The sequence below is a fragment of the Sciurus vulgaris genome (genome assembly GCF_902686455.1).
Source record: "Sciurus vulgaris genome assembly, chromosome: 8".
NCBI lineage: Eukaryota > Metazoa > Chordata > Mammalia > Rodentia > Sciuridae > Sciurus > Sciurus vulgaris.
Genome location: NC_136468.1, coordinates 106381354 through 106398633, shown reverse-complemented (window position 1 = coordinate 106398633; position 17280 = coordinate 106381354).

Here is a 17280-nt window from a genome sequence, read left to right as displayed (position 1 = left end):
CAATACAAGGTCTTACAATCAATCAGTACCATTTTTTTCATTTTAAGTCTAACATATAACCTTGGTTAAAATTTTAAGAAATATAGAAAACATAATTTAAAAAATAATTTACTACACCATGATTAATATTAAAACAGGTATGTATCATCTCTTCAGTTTTTTAACTGCTTAAATGCAATGTTATGTATTTTGCTTTTTTGCATATATTGATTAACCCATTAAGTCCCATCACCTAGATGTGGGACACCTATAAAAATTTAAGTTGAGCAACAAATATACTATTTATGACAACTCTTGAGAAGATATTTTGTTTTTAGAGTTCAATTATTTTATAATAGTAATAGGTAAATGATTTTATTATATAAATATACAGACACACATATATATAATATAAATGCACAAGATTAATGTGCCTATGTTAATTTTGTTGAAATATTCACAGAATTAAAAAATTATGATTTAATGTGTTTTAATATAGTAATTACCTTTTACTGACCTCTTTTTGGAGATACATACTAGCCTTCTGCATTCACAGGGGAGTTTATTCACAACTATGTATTTCAGATTTAGAATATTTGTGTTCATTTACTTGTGGTTTGTACTTTTTCTTTTTGCTTAAATGTTTTTACCTCTTGGGATCTGAAATTTCTCTCATTAAGTTCCATGAGCTGTTAAAATCATAAAAGTTTCTGTAAATGCTTAGTAAAGCCTATTTTGACTTTATCAAAACTACTTAAAATTGTTTTAAATTTTTTATATGTCAAAGTTAATTTTGTAAGTGATCTACCAACTGAATTCCATAAAGTTTAAAGATCATGAGCAATATTTCCTTCACACCATAAAGAACAAGGGTCACTTGTCTCTCAGTGTCCTGCTGTCTCTGACCCTGACCCCATGTCCAAGTTCCTTTGCCATCTTTACCTGGTCACCTTATCCTTGGCCTCAGACCCTCTGCTCATACATAGCCTTCAAGAAAATACTTCCTGGTTTTATGAGACCAAGTCCCAGAAGGATCACCAATGAGAAGGGTTTGCCCAAGCAGCTGGTCAAGATGGAAAGCCCCTGGAATTCAGAGGTGTGCCATTTTCAAAATGCATGTGTGTATTTTAATTGTTAGTTTGAAATAATTTCAAAATTATGGAAAAGTTCCAAAAATACTTCAAATTCCTGTGTGACTTGTTTGATGTTTCCTAACACTTACTTTCTTATTCCTTTCTTCTGTTTGTATATATGCATATCCATATAACTATTGACATCTTGTAACTTATTATAATTATAAACTTAGAAAATGTTGCAAGAATTGTACAAAATTCTGGGTGCCTTTTGTACAGATCCACTAATTGCCCACATTTTGCCTTTTGCCTTTGTAGTTCATCTTTTGTTCTCTTTCCCCACTGTATACACATGCATACATATTGACGTATATGTGCGTTGTTTTTGTTGAATCATCTTACAGAGATGAAGTTGTCAAGTCTCTTTGCCTGTTAATGCCTCAGTGAGAATTACTTTCAGAAAAACCACAATATCATGATTAAAATCATTTAATATGATTCTATATCCTTTTAAATCTAAAAACTTTATTTGAATTTCAACAATTGTCACAAGCATATCCTTTAGGTATTTATCCTGTTCAGGATCTAATTACAAATCTCTGTTGGGACTGGGGTTGTGGCTCAGTGGTAGAGCACTTGCTTAGCACATGTGAGGCACTGGGTTCAATTCTCAGCAGCACATGTAAATAAATGAATAAAATAAACAAAAGTTGATCAACATCTAAAGAAAATTATAAAAAATAAAGAGTCACTGTCTTTATGTGCCCTTTAATTTAGAACATATAGTGGCCTTTTAAAATTTTTAAAGAAATTAAACATTTCAAGGTGGACTGCTCATTTATTTTATAGAATTTTTATTAGTTTGAGTCTGTTTGCTCTCCTCCCTCTCTTCAGCTGTGCCTTCTCATCAGGATGCTACAAAGTGACAACACCATGTCCTTATTCTTCCAGGTGCCACCTGCCATTAGCAGGTCCGATGATTGGGGGTATTCTCTTTGATCACTTGGTAATAATGCCATCTGCCAACTTCTTTGTGCTGTGAATTTTTACTATTATGATTAGTGACTCATTTGTGATGAGCTACTTTGAGATTATGTAACTTTCCTGATCATCATCCAACACTCTCCCACAATTTACTATACACTGATTCCTCCTGCCTGACTCAGCTATTAAAATAATAATTGCAAGGTGATGATTTTCACACTCTCTCTATTATTTCTACTCAATTTTTGAGCTGGCTTCTACTGTAAGGTAAAGTGTTCTTGGCTGTCTTCTAGCTTTTTATGCATGTATGTATTTGAAGATATAAAATTCATGGTCCCTCTTCCTGGGGTGCTGATGGCCTTGGTCTTTGGGCTGGATGCTATGCTAATGACTTTACTTACCTCATCTCATCTGATGCTCTCAGGAAATGACCCGATGAGATTTTTTTTTAATCATTGAGAAAATAAAGAGATTAAGATGTTAAGTAAATGATTTACGGTCACACATTCTATCATAAATAGAACCAGTATTAAAACCCTAAGGTTCAAATCTCAGAACAGAAACTGAATTAGTCAGTTTTCCATTGCTATGACAGAATACCTGAGATAAATCAACTTAAAGGAGGAAAGGTTTATTTTAGTTTGCAATTTCAGAAATCTCAGTCCTTGGTTTACTTGGCCAAATTATTTTCAGGCCCATGGTGAAGCAGAACGTCATGGAAAAAGCATGTGGTAGAAGAAATTTCTCACCTAATGGCAAATGGAAGCAAAGAGAATCCAGGGTCCCTATATCCCCTTTGAAGGCATACCCAATTACCTAATGTCCTTCCCCACTTCCTAAAGATTCTACCACCTCCCAAAAGTACCACAGGCAGAGGACCAGTCCTTGAACACATGAACCTTGGGGGAAATTTACAATTCAAACCATAATAAACTTCATGAATATTCTCCTAGTCTTTTTGATACATATGCTATTTTATTTTATTTTATTTTTTTACTTTTAATGGACATGAAATAATTGTTCATAATTATAGGGTATAATGTAATGTCCTGATAATGTTGATAATGTATACAACAAATATTGACCAAATTTCAATAATTAGCTTATCTATCATCCTAAATATTTAACATTTCTTTGTGGTCAGAACATTCAAAATTCTCTTTTCTAGCTATTTGGAAATACAAAATATATTATTACTAACTTTACTCACTTTACTATGCTAGGGCACTAGAACTTATTGCCACTTTCTGTCACTTTGTTCTCCTGTCCAGCCTCTCCTAGTCCTTCCCTCCCCTTCACTTTTCCCATTCTTCTCATTTGGAAACCATTTTGTCTAATTTCTATTTCTATGAGATCAATGTTTTTTAAAATTTCACAAATGAGAAGTTATGTGGTATTTGCCTCATTGTGACTGACTTATTATATTTAATATAATGTCCTTTCAGGTCATTCTTCTTGCTTCAAATGACAGGATTTTATCCTTTTTGTGGTTGAATGATATTCCACTGCCCCTCCCCTTCTTCCATCTATGGACACTTAGGTGGTTTCCATCATTTTGGTTACTTTGAATAGCACTGTGATAAATACAGGTATGCAGATACGTAAACAACAGGTTTACAAAAAGGTGTTCAACATCACTAATCGTCAGAAAAACACAAATCAAACCTGCGATGAGATATTATCTTATGGCAGTTAGAATGGATGATATCAACAGACCAAGAAATAGCAAAGGCTGAGAAGCTTATGTAGACAGGAGACCACTCATACATTGTTGGTAGAAATATAAATTAGTACAGTAATAGAGTTTCCTTAGAAAATAGAAGTAACATATTATTCCCAGAGTTTAGTCTTATCAGCACATCCTTAGTATCTTTTGCTCAATATAAAATAGAAATCATGAATTGGCAAGCAATATCATTCAAACAAGTCTTTACTGAGGCTCACAGTTGAATAAAGTGAGACAAATTGAGGGATAAAGTCAATGCAGTCTCCCTGCTCCCAGCATCAAAAGCATCCAGACAATGGACTTTGCACCCAGAGTGGTATTAGTCTTTACATCTCCTGCTGAGAAAATGAACCCTACATTCCCTGAGGAAATGGTAATGGCCTCCCTTGAGATACTTGCTATGCAAGACAATGCTGATTCTCCTCATACTCACATATACAATTTTAATTTGCTTTGAGACTTATAACTAGACTAGAGGGAAGGTACCAAGTGTGACCCCTGGGGAAGTATGTTATACTCCAAAAATACTACTTGAATTTTCTAATTTACCCAGACGTAAATCTTGAAAACATGTCATAATGGACCCTAAGGGTGTGGAAGATGGTAGGAGGAACATAAAGTTAGATCAGACCAAATCGACTGGCATGGGCTCAATAGGCAGACTCTGTGTTTAATGTTGTACGTCATAGGGGTTAGAAAAGGTTGTTTTGTTGGTTGGCTAAAATATTGACAATAAGGTGGTTCAGAGCGAGCTAGAAATGCTTAACTTGTCTTGGTTTAATGTAGAAAGGGATTCAAAAACTTAATGAGAATGGAATGTTTGAGTCAATTTGTCACTTAAGACCTACTCACCTGCATTGGGAGGGTCCAGAAAACACAACTTATATGAATTCTAGAAATAAATTTGTGAGGGGACTCTGCATTCTTGAGGTGCCCTGTTATTTCTCTTATCTGTAGGTCATATCTTATGGTAAGAACTACAGCCATAAAATTGGGAAATTCAAATAAATTTGAAGAAATTGGATCTCAGGGTAGCCAGGACCAAAAGGATACATTCAGACACCAAAACAAGTTGAGTGTAATTACCATAATGGGCAGCAGAATCAAAGCTGCCCTGGTTTGGCTTGTGCAGACTGATAGCATTAGCCAACCATAGTGTTCTTGGATGTGAAGTAGATAAAAAGCCTTCTAAAGTGTTTCTTGATCTGTATAAGCAGAAATGTTTCAGGCCAAGGGAATGAGTGTCTAACCCAAATTATAAAAGCAGTCATGATCCCTCAGTACTTTCCCACAATTGAGTTTATTCACAGAACCAGAACTCCTTGAGTGAAGGGTCTTACAGTTTGGATATGAAGTGACTCCCTAAAGTTCCTGTGGTAATGTAGGATTATTCAGAGGTGAAATGAATTGCTTAGGAGGGCCATAACCTAATGAGTCTATCCTAGTTTGAATGGACTAACTGCAGGGTAACTGTCGGCAGGCAGGATATGACTGGCTGAGGTGGTGCTCTGAAAGCATACATTTCTCCCTCTCTCTCTCTCTGTCTCTCTGTCTCTCTCTGTCTCTCTGTCTCTCTCTGTCTCTCTCTCTCTCTCTGCATTCCCCCCCCCCCCCCCTTCTGCTCTCTCTCTCTCTCCTTCCTGGTTTCTCTGAATGGAGCAGTACTCCTCTACCATACCATTCCACCATGATATTCTGCCTCACCTTGGGCCCAGAGCAATGGAGTTAGGCTTCCAAGGACTGAACTTCTGAAACCATGAGTCAAAATCAGATCAGCTTTTCACCTCTAACTTCTCCTGGTTAGGTGTTTTGGTAACAAGGGTGAAAAGCTGATCAACACATAGGGGAAGCAGGTCTCCTTGAGAAAGGATCCCAGAATACTGCTAAAAAGGTGTATTATTAATCTTTCCTCCAGGTTTCCCCAAAGGAACCTAGACCAGGCCTACTTTCAGAGTAACTTTTTTCAGCATTGGGGGAAAAGAAATGATCCAGCATTTTAGGATTACTGAACGCTAACTCTAAAATGAAAATGATTTCCCATTCACCACTCCTGTTTGGCTTATGCAGAAGACAAAATGAATTATTGAGAATGATAGTAATCATTGTAAGCTGAGCTAGGTGGTGAATGCACTTAAAGTTGCTGCATCAGAAGGTTCACTACTTAAGCAAATTTACACATCTTGTTACTTAGGATGCATCAATTAGTATGGTAGTCTTTTCTCTGGTAAGGTGTACCAGAAACAGCTTACTTTCAGCAAACAATATACCTCTACTGTCCCACCTCATGGAGATATCAACTCTCTAACCCTATGCCATAATCAAGTTCACAGGAATCTCAATCACCTTTCTATTCCACAAGTCCATTACACTGATGCCATTATGCTAATTAGATCTGTTAAATAAGAAGTAGGAGTCACTCAAATACTCTGGACTTACTGGTAAAATATTTGTGAGTCAGAGGATGAGAACTTAATCTACTTAAAATTCAAGGGTCTTCTACCTCAGTATTGTTTATAAGTGTCCAGTGGTGCAGGACATTTTGAATTATCCCTTTCTGAGGTAGAGGATGAGTTGTTGCATCTGACCTTCCTAGAAAAAAAGAAGGGAGAGCATAATCTGATGAATGTATTTGGATTTTGAAGGCAACATATTTGTCATTTAGGTGCCAATTCCCCAAGTGACTGGCAGATCTGTTAATTTTGCATGGGGTCCAGAAAAGGAGAAGGCTCTGCAATGGATCCAGGCAGCTGTGCAGGCTGCTCTGACATTTGGGTCATTTGATCCAGCATATCCAGTAATACTTAGTATTAGTGATAGAGAGGGATACTGTTGGAGACTTTGGCAGGCCCCTAAAGGTGAATCACATCAGAGGCCCCTAGGGTTTTGGAGAAATATACTGCCATTACCCAAAACGATTATCCTCTTGAGAGAAAGATCTTAGACTATTACTGAGCATTAATGGAAACTGAACATTGAGTATGGTTCACCAAATTATCTGACCCATCCATCTTGAATGGGGTGTTAACTGACTTACTTGTCATAAAGTTTGTTGTGCATAGCAACACCCATCATCATATGGAAGTAATATATATGTGATTTGACCCAAATGGGTCCTTCAGGCACAAATAATTCTGAAAAGTGGCCCATATACACATGGTCCCCACTTCTGCTGTGCTACCTTCCTTCTCTTACTACGTATCTATGACCACCTTGGGAGTGCCCTCTTATGATCAATTGACAGAGGAAGAGAAGCCTCGGATCTAGTTTTTAGATGATTTAGTACAATATGCAGGCACTACATGAAAGTGGACAAATGCAGCACTACAACAACTTTTTGAGACTTTCCCAAAGGAGAGTGGTACAGGTAAATGTTCCCAATGAACAGAACTTTGAGAGGTGTGCCTGAATGTTCATTTTACTTTGAAGAACAAATGGCTAGATGCATCATTATATACTAATTCATGGCTATAGCAAATAGTTTGGTTGAATGATAAGACTTCAAAGGAATATGATTGGAAAATTGCTGACTAGAGAATTTGAAAAAAAGGTATTTGAATAGACTTCTCTTAATGAATAAAAAGTCAAGTTATTTGTGTCCCATATGAATAATCACAAAAGGGTCGCCTTGGCAGAGGAAGATTTTAATAATAAGGCAGATATGATAACTATTTTGTGGATATCAGTCAGTTCTCTTGTCTACCCACCTTGGTCATCAACCAATGAACTGAAAGGGCTAAGTAGCCATGGTAGCAAGGATGGAGGCTATACTTGGGGTTTGGCAACATAAAATTCCACTCACCAAGGCTGATCTGACTATCTTCACTGTTGAGTGCCAATGTTTCCTGTAGTAGTTGGTCTCTACGACCAACATTGAATTTCTATTATGATACTGTTCTCCAGGGTGATCACCAAATGATTTGGTGGCAGATTGAGTACATTTACCATTTCCATCATAGAAGGAACATTTTCACAATCTTCTTGAAAAGTCACCTGTTCTGCATGCAACGATTCTTCCAAAACTACCATCCATGGGCTTACAGAATGCTTTACCCATCATCATGGTATTTTCTGCAAGCATTCCTTCTGATTAAGGAGCTCATTTTTCAGTCAAAGAAGTTCAGCAATGAGCTCACACTTATGGAATTGACTGGTCTTATGTTCCTCACCATCCTGAAGCAGTTGGCTGAAAGAAAAATGGAATAGTCCTATAAAGACTCAGTTATACATCAGATACATAGCAATAATTTTCAGGATGGGACATTGCTTGAAGACTATATATGCTCTGAATCCATATCCAATATCTGACAATTTTCCTCCCAAGGCCAGTATTTATTGACCAAGGAGTCAAGGGATGGGAAAGTAATGAGATCATTCAAAATTATCATGCCTCTAAATCAACAAGATTGTGTTGGCCAGGTGATTGATCTGGATTACCAAGGGGGAACTGGACTACTCCACAATGGAGGTAAGGAAGAGTAGGTCTGGAATGCAGAGGTAATTAATATTACCATGCTCTCAGTGCTCCAAGATGGTGGAGTAGAGGAAGAATTTACTTATTTACTTATCACTTACTCTGCTCTTCAGAATTGAAAAAACAGAAATAATAATTCATAACAAGGAAGCTTTCTGAAGAAAATCATCATGTCATTATTTGTCTATTAGAGATTCAGAGAATCACAGAGACTCTGGCGTTATAAATGGAAGATAAAAGGGAGTACACCTGAGCTCAGCAGCAGCAGTCATGTTGCATCACTGCAAAAGGAGGGGGAATACAAAGAGAAAGAGAAACACAGCAGACAAATTTGGCACATAAACACCTATAGAAAGCGGTCTACACTAAGACTAAGTCTACAGTTAAGTCTACACTTAGCTAATGCAAAGAGTGCAGAGTTGTCATTTGAAATGCACTCCTTTCTCAACTTATAAGCAAAGAACTGAGGTAAAAATCCAAGTCCAGGAGTACATGCTGAATCTTGTTCCTATGGGAACCTAACAGATCTTAGCAAATGTTACTTCTCTGACTCTGCCAGCGCTTACTGCATGACTCAAAGGGCGCCTGGCAAATCATGATCTCAAAACAATTATAGAGAGTAATGAATCCAGGGGGTCAAGAAAGAGATATAGAGGAGAGTGCAACCCACACTCCTTCTGAGCTCTGTGGTATGAATTACCAGCTGAAAATGATATGGGAAATTTATAAGCAGTTGTAAATACATTAAGGACAAGAGAGTAAAATTTGCTTTGCCTTTGAGCTCTGTGGTACTAACAACCAGCTGAAAAGGACTGAGGAAACTGAACATGCAGGCATGATTACAATTCCAGGATGGTGATTTGGACATTCCCATTTGGTGGCAGGGAACTACAGGAAACCTACAGTGCACCATCCACCCAGAGTGGTTGTTTACTCTGCCCTACCAGGAGAACTCTTGGGAAATGCCAGAAACCCAGACTTCCAGTGAATACCAGCATCTACTTCGCCTTAGGAATGAAAGAATTTAATGGCTCTGGAGTAGATACCACATGCAAAGGTCAAGAGTTTCATTTAAGGCTCAATCCCAGCCACCAAAACTTTCTAAATAGATCTCTGCACCACTTCCAACCAGGAAGAGCAGCAATATAAGACATCTGGAGAAAGCTCCAATAGCAGTTGCTTTCTGTTCCACACCCCTGTGCACTGGTAAGCAAAGAAGACAAGAGCCATTTCAACCACCTGTACTTATAAGATACTCCAGCAGTCAGAGGGGCAAAAAGTCACAAAAGACGCATGGGCTTAATAACACCCAGTCCTTGCTTTTACGAAGAGATGCATAGCGTAAGAAGTAAGGGGAAAAAGGACAATTAGCGTAGGATACAAATATTCACAAATTCAGTCACTTCAGAGGGAAAATTTTAGCATTTTTAATTAAGATATTTTTCTTTTCCTTTTTTTAAATTTTTTTTTCAGGTGTTCTGATTATATTTGTTGATCAGTTCCTGTATATACATATACACATTTCTATTTTTTTTTCTGTTTTATCATTTTCTTTTCCTTTTATTAATCGGTTACTATTTGATTTTGTTTTCCTAAGAGATAATAATAGCTTTTTTTGTTTGTTTGTTTGTTTGTTTGTTTGTTTTTTAGTTTCTGTTTGTTTGTTTTTTGGGGTTGTTGTTTTGCTCTGCTTGATTATTTGTTATGCTTCTTGCCTCTCTTTCTAATACCAAAATATCTTTTCCTCTCTCATCTTCTCTACTTCCCCCTCTTTTTTAAGGACTTCATGTGCTACCTCTCTTCCACTTCCTCTTCTCTCACCTTTTGATTATTCCAACCTCCTTTTTGCCTTTATACCCCAATTTTCTTACTCTTAATGAACTATATTTTTAATGTCCTTTTAATCTATATAGTTTATTCCATTAGGGAATGGAATAAGGTGGATCAGAAGATGCCACATTATCATAGCAGCTCCTCAAGAGCATTTCAAAGCAATTCAGCACTGACGAATCTCCAAAGTTGGGAAGAGAGAAGACCGAAGACCTATTTTACTTGAAACAGGTCATCTGACCTCCAAGATAAGGAGCCAACACTAGACAAAATCTGGTCGTCTCCTAGTCATCTCTCTCAAGCCAGAAGACAGAAGGATAAGCTTACTTCTCCCTTCAGCACATGGTCTGACACTCCCAGAAAGAGGGGTGTGTCAACTGGCCAAGAAGTGAGTGAAACTCTGCAATGAAACTATACATACCGACTCCCCTAACAAGTTTCTTTACTTTGAGTCACAAAGTAATGAAACAAACTTCATAATAGCTAAAACTCGAGGAAAAAAAAAAAAAGAACTCTATTTCTGTTGGGGGCCGCTGCCCTGTAGGGCCCGCAGGGGTGGCTGGCCTCGCCCTATGGCACCGAGAAGCCCAGCTGCAAGTGCTTTCTATTGGCTGACTGATCTCCTCCGCGTCCGTGCTTAACTCGTGATCAGTACAGGTCCTCATTACCCACCATTAAGTCTCCACGAGCCAAACGCCTGACCCATTAAGGTGATTGGCTATTATATCCTATAAAGCTGGGTACTTTGAGCAAGCAAGGCAAGGAGGGCAGGCAGCAGCTGTGGGACGAGAAAAGAGGAGAGGCGGCCGCTGCGCGACGAGAGAGGAAGAAGAGAGAAGTGACAGCTGCACAAGAGAAAAGAAGGAGAGAGAAAACTGCAGGACAAGAGAAGAAGGAGAGAGTGAGAGCTGCGCGACAAGAGAAGAAAAAGACGGCGGCTTGTATTCCATCCTATTGGGCAGTGTGGCCCACACTTAGGGAGGGTCTCCACTTCAGTTCCTATCCCACATTCCAGTCATTCCTGCCCATGCCCTCATGGACACATCCAGAAGCCTCTTAATCATCGGCATCTCTTAATTCAATCAAGTTGATAATTCAAATGAACCATTACACAGACCCTGCAGACCAAATGGTAGGAAGACCATATTAAGAGAATAACTCACTCTTTACATTTCCTACTTGTTTTCTGAGGCTAGCATTACTCTGATATCAAAATCAAAGACAAACATAGAAAACTATAATCTCCTTCATGAATAAAAAAATGCAATTTTTAATAAAATGTCCATAAGTATGATCCAGTAATATATGAAAAAGATTGTACAATATCACTAAGTAGAGTTTATTCCAGAAGATGCAATTCTGGTCCAGTGCTTGAAAATCAATATAGTCCAACATTTTAATCAGCTAATTAAGATAAATTTCATGATTATATCAATTGAAGCAAAAAAAATACCTGACAAAACCTAACAACTTTATATGATGGAAACTTGGAAAATCATGAAGAAAGTGGAATTGTCCTCAACTTGAGAGAGCTTCTATGAAAATCTATAGCTGACGTCACTCTTAAGCCAAGAACTTTTGATTTCCAAAGTTTACTCAGCAGCACTGCAAATTCTAGCCCATAGAGCAATGCAAAAAAAAGAAGATAGAAAAGACACAGAATTGAAAGGAAGAAATACAACTGCTCCTGCTTGCAGATATGATTTCATAGAAAATTCCAAGAAATCTGAAAAAATTACTGAAAGTATAAAGTGAATCCAGAAAGAGTGCAGGATACAAAGCCATTTCTGGGCTACCCACTTCATCCCCTGGTGCTACTCTGGTTACCTTGTGGGATAGACCCTGATGGAATGCAGCACCTATCTTCCTCTCTGGCCCCTCATAGGGTCTGACCAGTAGGAAACCTCAGCAAGGCATGGAGGTCAGGCAGAGAAAGAGAGGTGTCTTTTCATCTGGTTCTTCTGCGGGTGGTTCTGCTGCCTCCATCCGTGTCTCCCTCTTCTTACTTGGCCTGGTTTGCTAGCAGAGCCACCCCCACAGCTCAGCAAGAGCAGACTCAAGCACATTGTGCATCCCACTGCTGGTTCAACACTGCCCCTTGGGCCCCTGTGTCCCACTTCCTCTGCCTTAAAAGGCTCTTTCCCAGATCAATTTCAATATTCCTGGTGGGCACAAGCTGACTAGTGGGACCTTCACTTGCACAAGGAGGAATGGCTTCATGGTTTTCATTTTTTTATTTTCTGCTAATATTGGGTCTGTTTTTATTTTTATTTATTATTTTTTTTGTGGAGGAGGGGAAGCATTCAGTAATCTAGATTGAGGGCGAACACTTCCCTTTCCTCATCTCTGATTCTGTTCTTAGGGTTCTCATGGCCACCCACCTGGTAGGACAGGTGCAAGATCTCCTGATTTCTTAGGAACTGGACACTAAAATTGTGGTCTGGACCAGGACAAGGAGCTGGTAGAAATTCAGAATCTTGGAACTAAATCACTTGAGATCTCATTGAATCTCACATGAACCACTCATGTGTTAAAATCTAAGGAAAAAATTTTGTCCCATTTAGATGTGAAAAATATTTTTTAAAAAAAGTCTATTTGGGGGCCTTCCCAGTATAAAATAAATAATTCCCAACTTTAAAGCTTTTAAGATTGCATAACAATAGAGAATATTGTGGCTCCCAGCACTGATGTGCAGCCCTGACAACTGCCTATCTTCACCTATCCTCATCCTTACCACTGCCCAAGGACTCCCTGTGGGCAAAATATTTTAGGATTTGGATGAACTTTTTGTTACAGTTTGTAAAATTCACTGTGTTTTCCTTGTTTACGATAAAGAATGCTGAAGGAAGGTGGAAACTTAATCAGGAAAGGCACAGCGGGAGGCTGCCCTTCCAACCTCTCTGGCCCCAGAATATTCGAAAGACTCAGGAGTCATGGAAGACTCTTGAATACAAGAGCCAGGGCCCTGTAGCTCCTTTCTTTTTCTCTGCCTGGGAAGGTCAGCAGGGGACCAGCTGCTAAGGCAGCACCTCCACCTGCATTAGACCTTTGAGGTCCCAGTGGGAGAGGGGAAGGTGCTAAGGAAAGGGGAGGAGGAGGATGTGTTCAACTCTCTGAAAAAACGAAAAATCCCTCATCCCTGCTTCCCTGCTGAACCAGCTGTGTTCCACACCACACCTCAGCCTGGGCTTCTGTAGGAGTCTGACCTGTACCTGTGGTTACTGTGGCAAGACCAGTGCCTACCTGACTCGTGGCCCCATTTTCAGGAAGAAAAGGGAGCGTGTCATGGACACCATGCCCAGTGGGCTCAAACACCAAGCCATGTCCTTCTCTCTGTCTTATCATTTTGGAAACATGGTGGATGTTATTCTTTCCTTTTAGGGAATGAGCAAATGGAGGCCCAGAGAAAAACTAATAATTTTTAGGGTTGATTCTCAAGAACTTTCATTGACAGCACCATGGAATGTGTCTAATACTTGATCCTTGTTGTCATCTTGAAATAATAGCGGTTTTCTTTATTCTTTCAAACTCACATTGCAGCTTCTTGCCAGAATTAGCTGGTAAGAGAATATGAAGATGGGCATTGCCTTGCCCACATGAGAAAAGCGAGGTCTGAGCATGGTGCATGTGGCCGGTGGGGCTCTGGGGCTCTGCAAGTCTTTCTCTTCTGGCCCCAGCTTCCCCATTCTGCCTCCCACAGCTGTCCTCAACTAGTGAGCTCACAGCTGGTCACAGAAGTCCCTTCTGAAAATGGCAGTTGTTTCTCATCTGGGAACTGCCCCACCTCCCAACCAGCAAAAACTACATGTGCACGGACAGACTTCCCAGTCAGTTCAAGAGGTCATGTGACTCAGGCACGGTTAGGACTTGCCACAAAGGTAAACCCAGCAAGGTTCTTGGCTGTAACAGGTCTTTTGGAGTTATCAGCAATGTAACATCCCAATGAGAAATCATGAATTCAGATATGGCAGTTTACAGGACCATGTTAATACAGAAGAGAAGGGTCTACTAGGGGAGACATCCCAAAGAAGAGCTGTCTTATAAAGTTGTGCATGTTGTGAACTGTACAACTAATTGTTGAGACTGTAATTTGAAGGATACTTTGCAGGAGTTGTGCATAAAGACTTTGAAATTAGGTTTTACCAGTTTGAGCAAAAGTTCACCTGGTTACAAATTGGCTATGCAAAGAACATATCTAAGTGATGAATGATAGCAAGATCACTAGGAGGCAAAGAAAAAAATCTTCAGTTTTATTAGGGAGATGGGCCATAAGTATAGGGGCCTTTCTCTGAAAGTGTGACTGAGTCATTCCCATAGGATGGGCTGAGCAACTGGCTTTAACAAGAGAGATGATAGATGCCACCAAAGGGTTCTGAAAAGGGAGTGAGTCTTAGTTCATTTTTGCTGCTATAACAAAATGCGTTACCCAGTATACTGTCTCCTTACCAGGCAGAGGGGACAGAAGGACTGCAAAGAGGGATGAACTTTCTCAGTCAAGTCCTTTTATAAGGGCACCTGATCCCATTCAAAGGCTCCACTTACCAATTCTCATCTTGGGGACACATGCACTGGGGGAGGACATATTCAGACCATAGCAGAGTAGCATATTTTTGCATTCTAAGGAGCTAACCCCATGAGTTATTGAGGGAGCACAGGTGTTGAAGCGCTGGATTTAGCTCCATTCACACTGTGTCTGAGGCTCCCTACAGTCTGGTGGGCTTTGAAGAAGATTAGAGAGAGAGGTCTTTAAATTATTGACCCAAATTATCCATAGGCAAAGTGCAGGTCACATCTCACCAATCTTATTACTGATTTGATATCAGATTATTGTACCTGGGTTTGTATTCCAGGTGTATCAACCATCAGGATATGTAGAGTTTGCTAAGTGGGGAAGAAATGTGGACCCCAATTCAGCCTAATCAACAAACGCTCTACAGGAGCCCCATAGCTCCCTCATGGCATTGCCTCCTGGCATCCTTTGCCACATTCCTTGTGATTTTATTCAGGGTACCATCCCAACAGATCTTGATTTTGAACGGTACCTACACTTAAGAGACAGAGGTTCCCGACTCCATAGAAAGCCCAGCCCTTAAGGTGGCACCTCACCCAGTACACTGCACAAACCAGATGCCCTTGAGCTCCCACAGTGTGTGGCTCAGGGTAGGATCCATGACAGGTCTCTGGGGTAGATTATGCACAACTGTGAATTTAGTGTCATTCATGTATTGGGTGTACACCATGATAAATCTTTCATTAAAGAAAGCCTCGCAGTGATTCCTTAGGATAGAGGCAGGACTTTTCCCCTTCTTCCTGCCCTTCTTGGTCTTTCTGGATTGTTGCCCCATCACAGAGGGAGGCAAATTTTTTCTCATGTGAACTTTCGCCTTGAGAGGTGTCTCCTCACTGGAGGGAAGAGTCCTAATAATGACCACTTGGGCTAATGTGATTTGTGTGGTCTGGCAGAGAACAGTGAGGTGAGAGGTTGGCCTCATGGGCTTCCTCTTCTGCACCAGATGACCTTGCCCAGTAAGCTCTGCCCTAGACCTGTCCTGGTTCACTGTGGCCAGCAGTAGCCAGGAAGGATTCTATACATAGAAGTGTTTTGGACTGTTATTCACATTGGGAACTTCTCAGGAATTGCCTTTGCCTCTCACCCAGGACTAGGGTAGACCCAGAGGAACCCACTTGCTAAACACTGGAGCCTGGCAGTGACTGGCGTTTCTGCCATTTGAGGCAGGCTCCCATGTGGTGAGGGCTGTCCAGTTGCTCTTCCAACTGGGCTCTGGAGGCAGCTTCAACATGCGCATGGGACTTTTGCAATGAATCTACACATCCTTCAGAGATTGTTGTTGTGCACATACATTCCAACAATGAAGCATGAGCTTTTCAAAGGGAGAAATGCAACATAATTTATGGTTTCCTCAAAGACCCTGTTGTTTCCTGCCTTCAATGTCTTTCCCATGTCTCTCCGGTTCTTTGTAAGCATTCCCAAGTCTCCTGGAGGTCCCCTCTCTGCGTCTCAGCACGCAGCACAGCAACCATGACGCAGGCAGTGCAGTCACCCGGCATCTCCTGTGACTCAAGCAGACCTTAAGTGATTCTTATCCCACTTCCTCCTGAAGCATTTACAGCTGTTGACTGCCACTTCCTCTTCTTGAACATTCCCTTTATTAATTTCCTGCAATAACTTCCCCTCATACCCACGATACCATCAGGCCCGACAGTTCCCACCTTCAAAATCCAATTTCAAAGTATTCACTTCCTCCACGTTGCCCGAACTCAAGCCCCAGCATCCATCTTGTGGCTCAAAGGGCTGTGGTCACCTCCTAAGAGAGCTTCCATTTCTACACTGGTGTCGTTGAGTCTGTTCCTCACACCATAGACAGATGGGCCTCATAAATACAACTCAGACAATGTTGCTTCTTCAATGTAAAATCCCTTGGTGGTTTTCCTGTCACTGAAAATGGCTTCCAACATCTTTCCCATGACTGGCCCTTGACCGCCTTCCAGCCTTTTCCCACATCTCTTCCCAGGATTCCCCTCTTTTCTCCTCTAGTTGTCCTGCTGTATTTTGGCTAGAGGAGCGCTCCTCCTCCTCTGGGGTCCTTCTGACTAGAATGTTCTTCCCCAGACCCTGCGTGGCTCCTTCCTCACTGCCTGCTCCAGGTCTGAAAGTGACATCCCATCCACAAGGGCTCCTGATCCCTGATACTGAACCACCCACCCCTGATGGCATTGCCCTTACCTGCTTCACTCTTGTTTTTCAGAATGTTTACACTGTTTGATAGTGTAGTCTTCATTTTGTTGTAAGCATCCCTATTGTTTTCTGTGTTCTGATTCTTATACATCTGGGCTTCGTCAAGGCCTCCAGGGTTAGACAATTCCTAGAGACAGCAAACGGAGTGTCTTTTCATATGGAAACCACCAATCCAGAGCTCACCCCACCACTGCCTCTGTGGGGTTCTCACACTCTGTCATTATCCAGTTGCCCTCCTAACCCAAGGCCAGATACCAGACAACCAGGCCCAGCCCTGTACCCAGAGCAGCCTCAAATGACTCAAACTAACCAATCCTAAGCCTGCCTCAGGGTTCTTTCCTGCAAAGACCACAACAAAGCTCCTGCTCCCTTTCCCCCAGCTCCCTCTGCCTCCTGACCTGCCCTGTGCTTGCTCCTGTGTGGAGTGGGCTGCCCACCTTCTTTTGGACTCTGAATGACA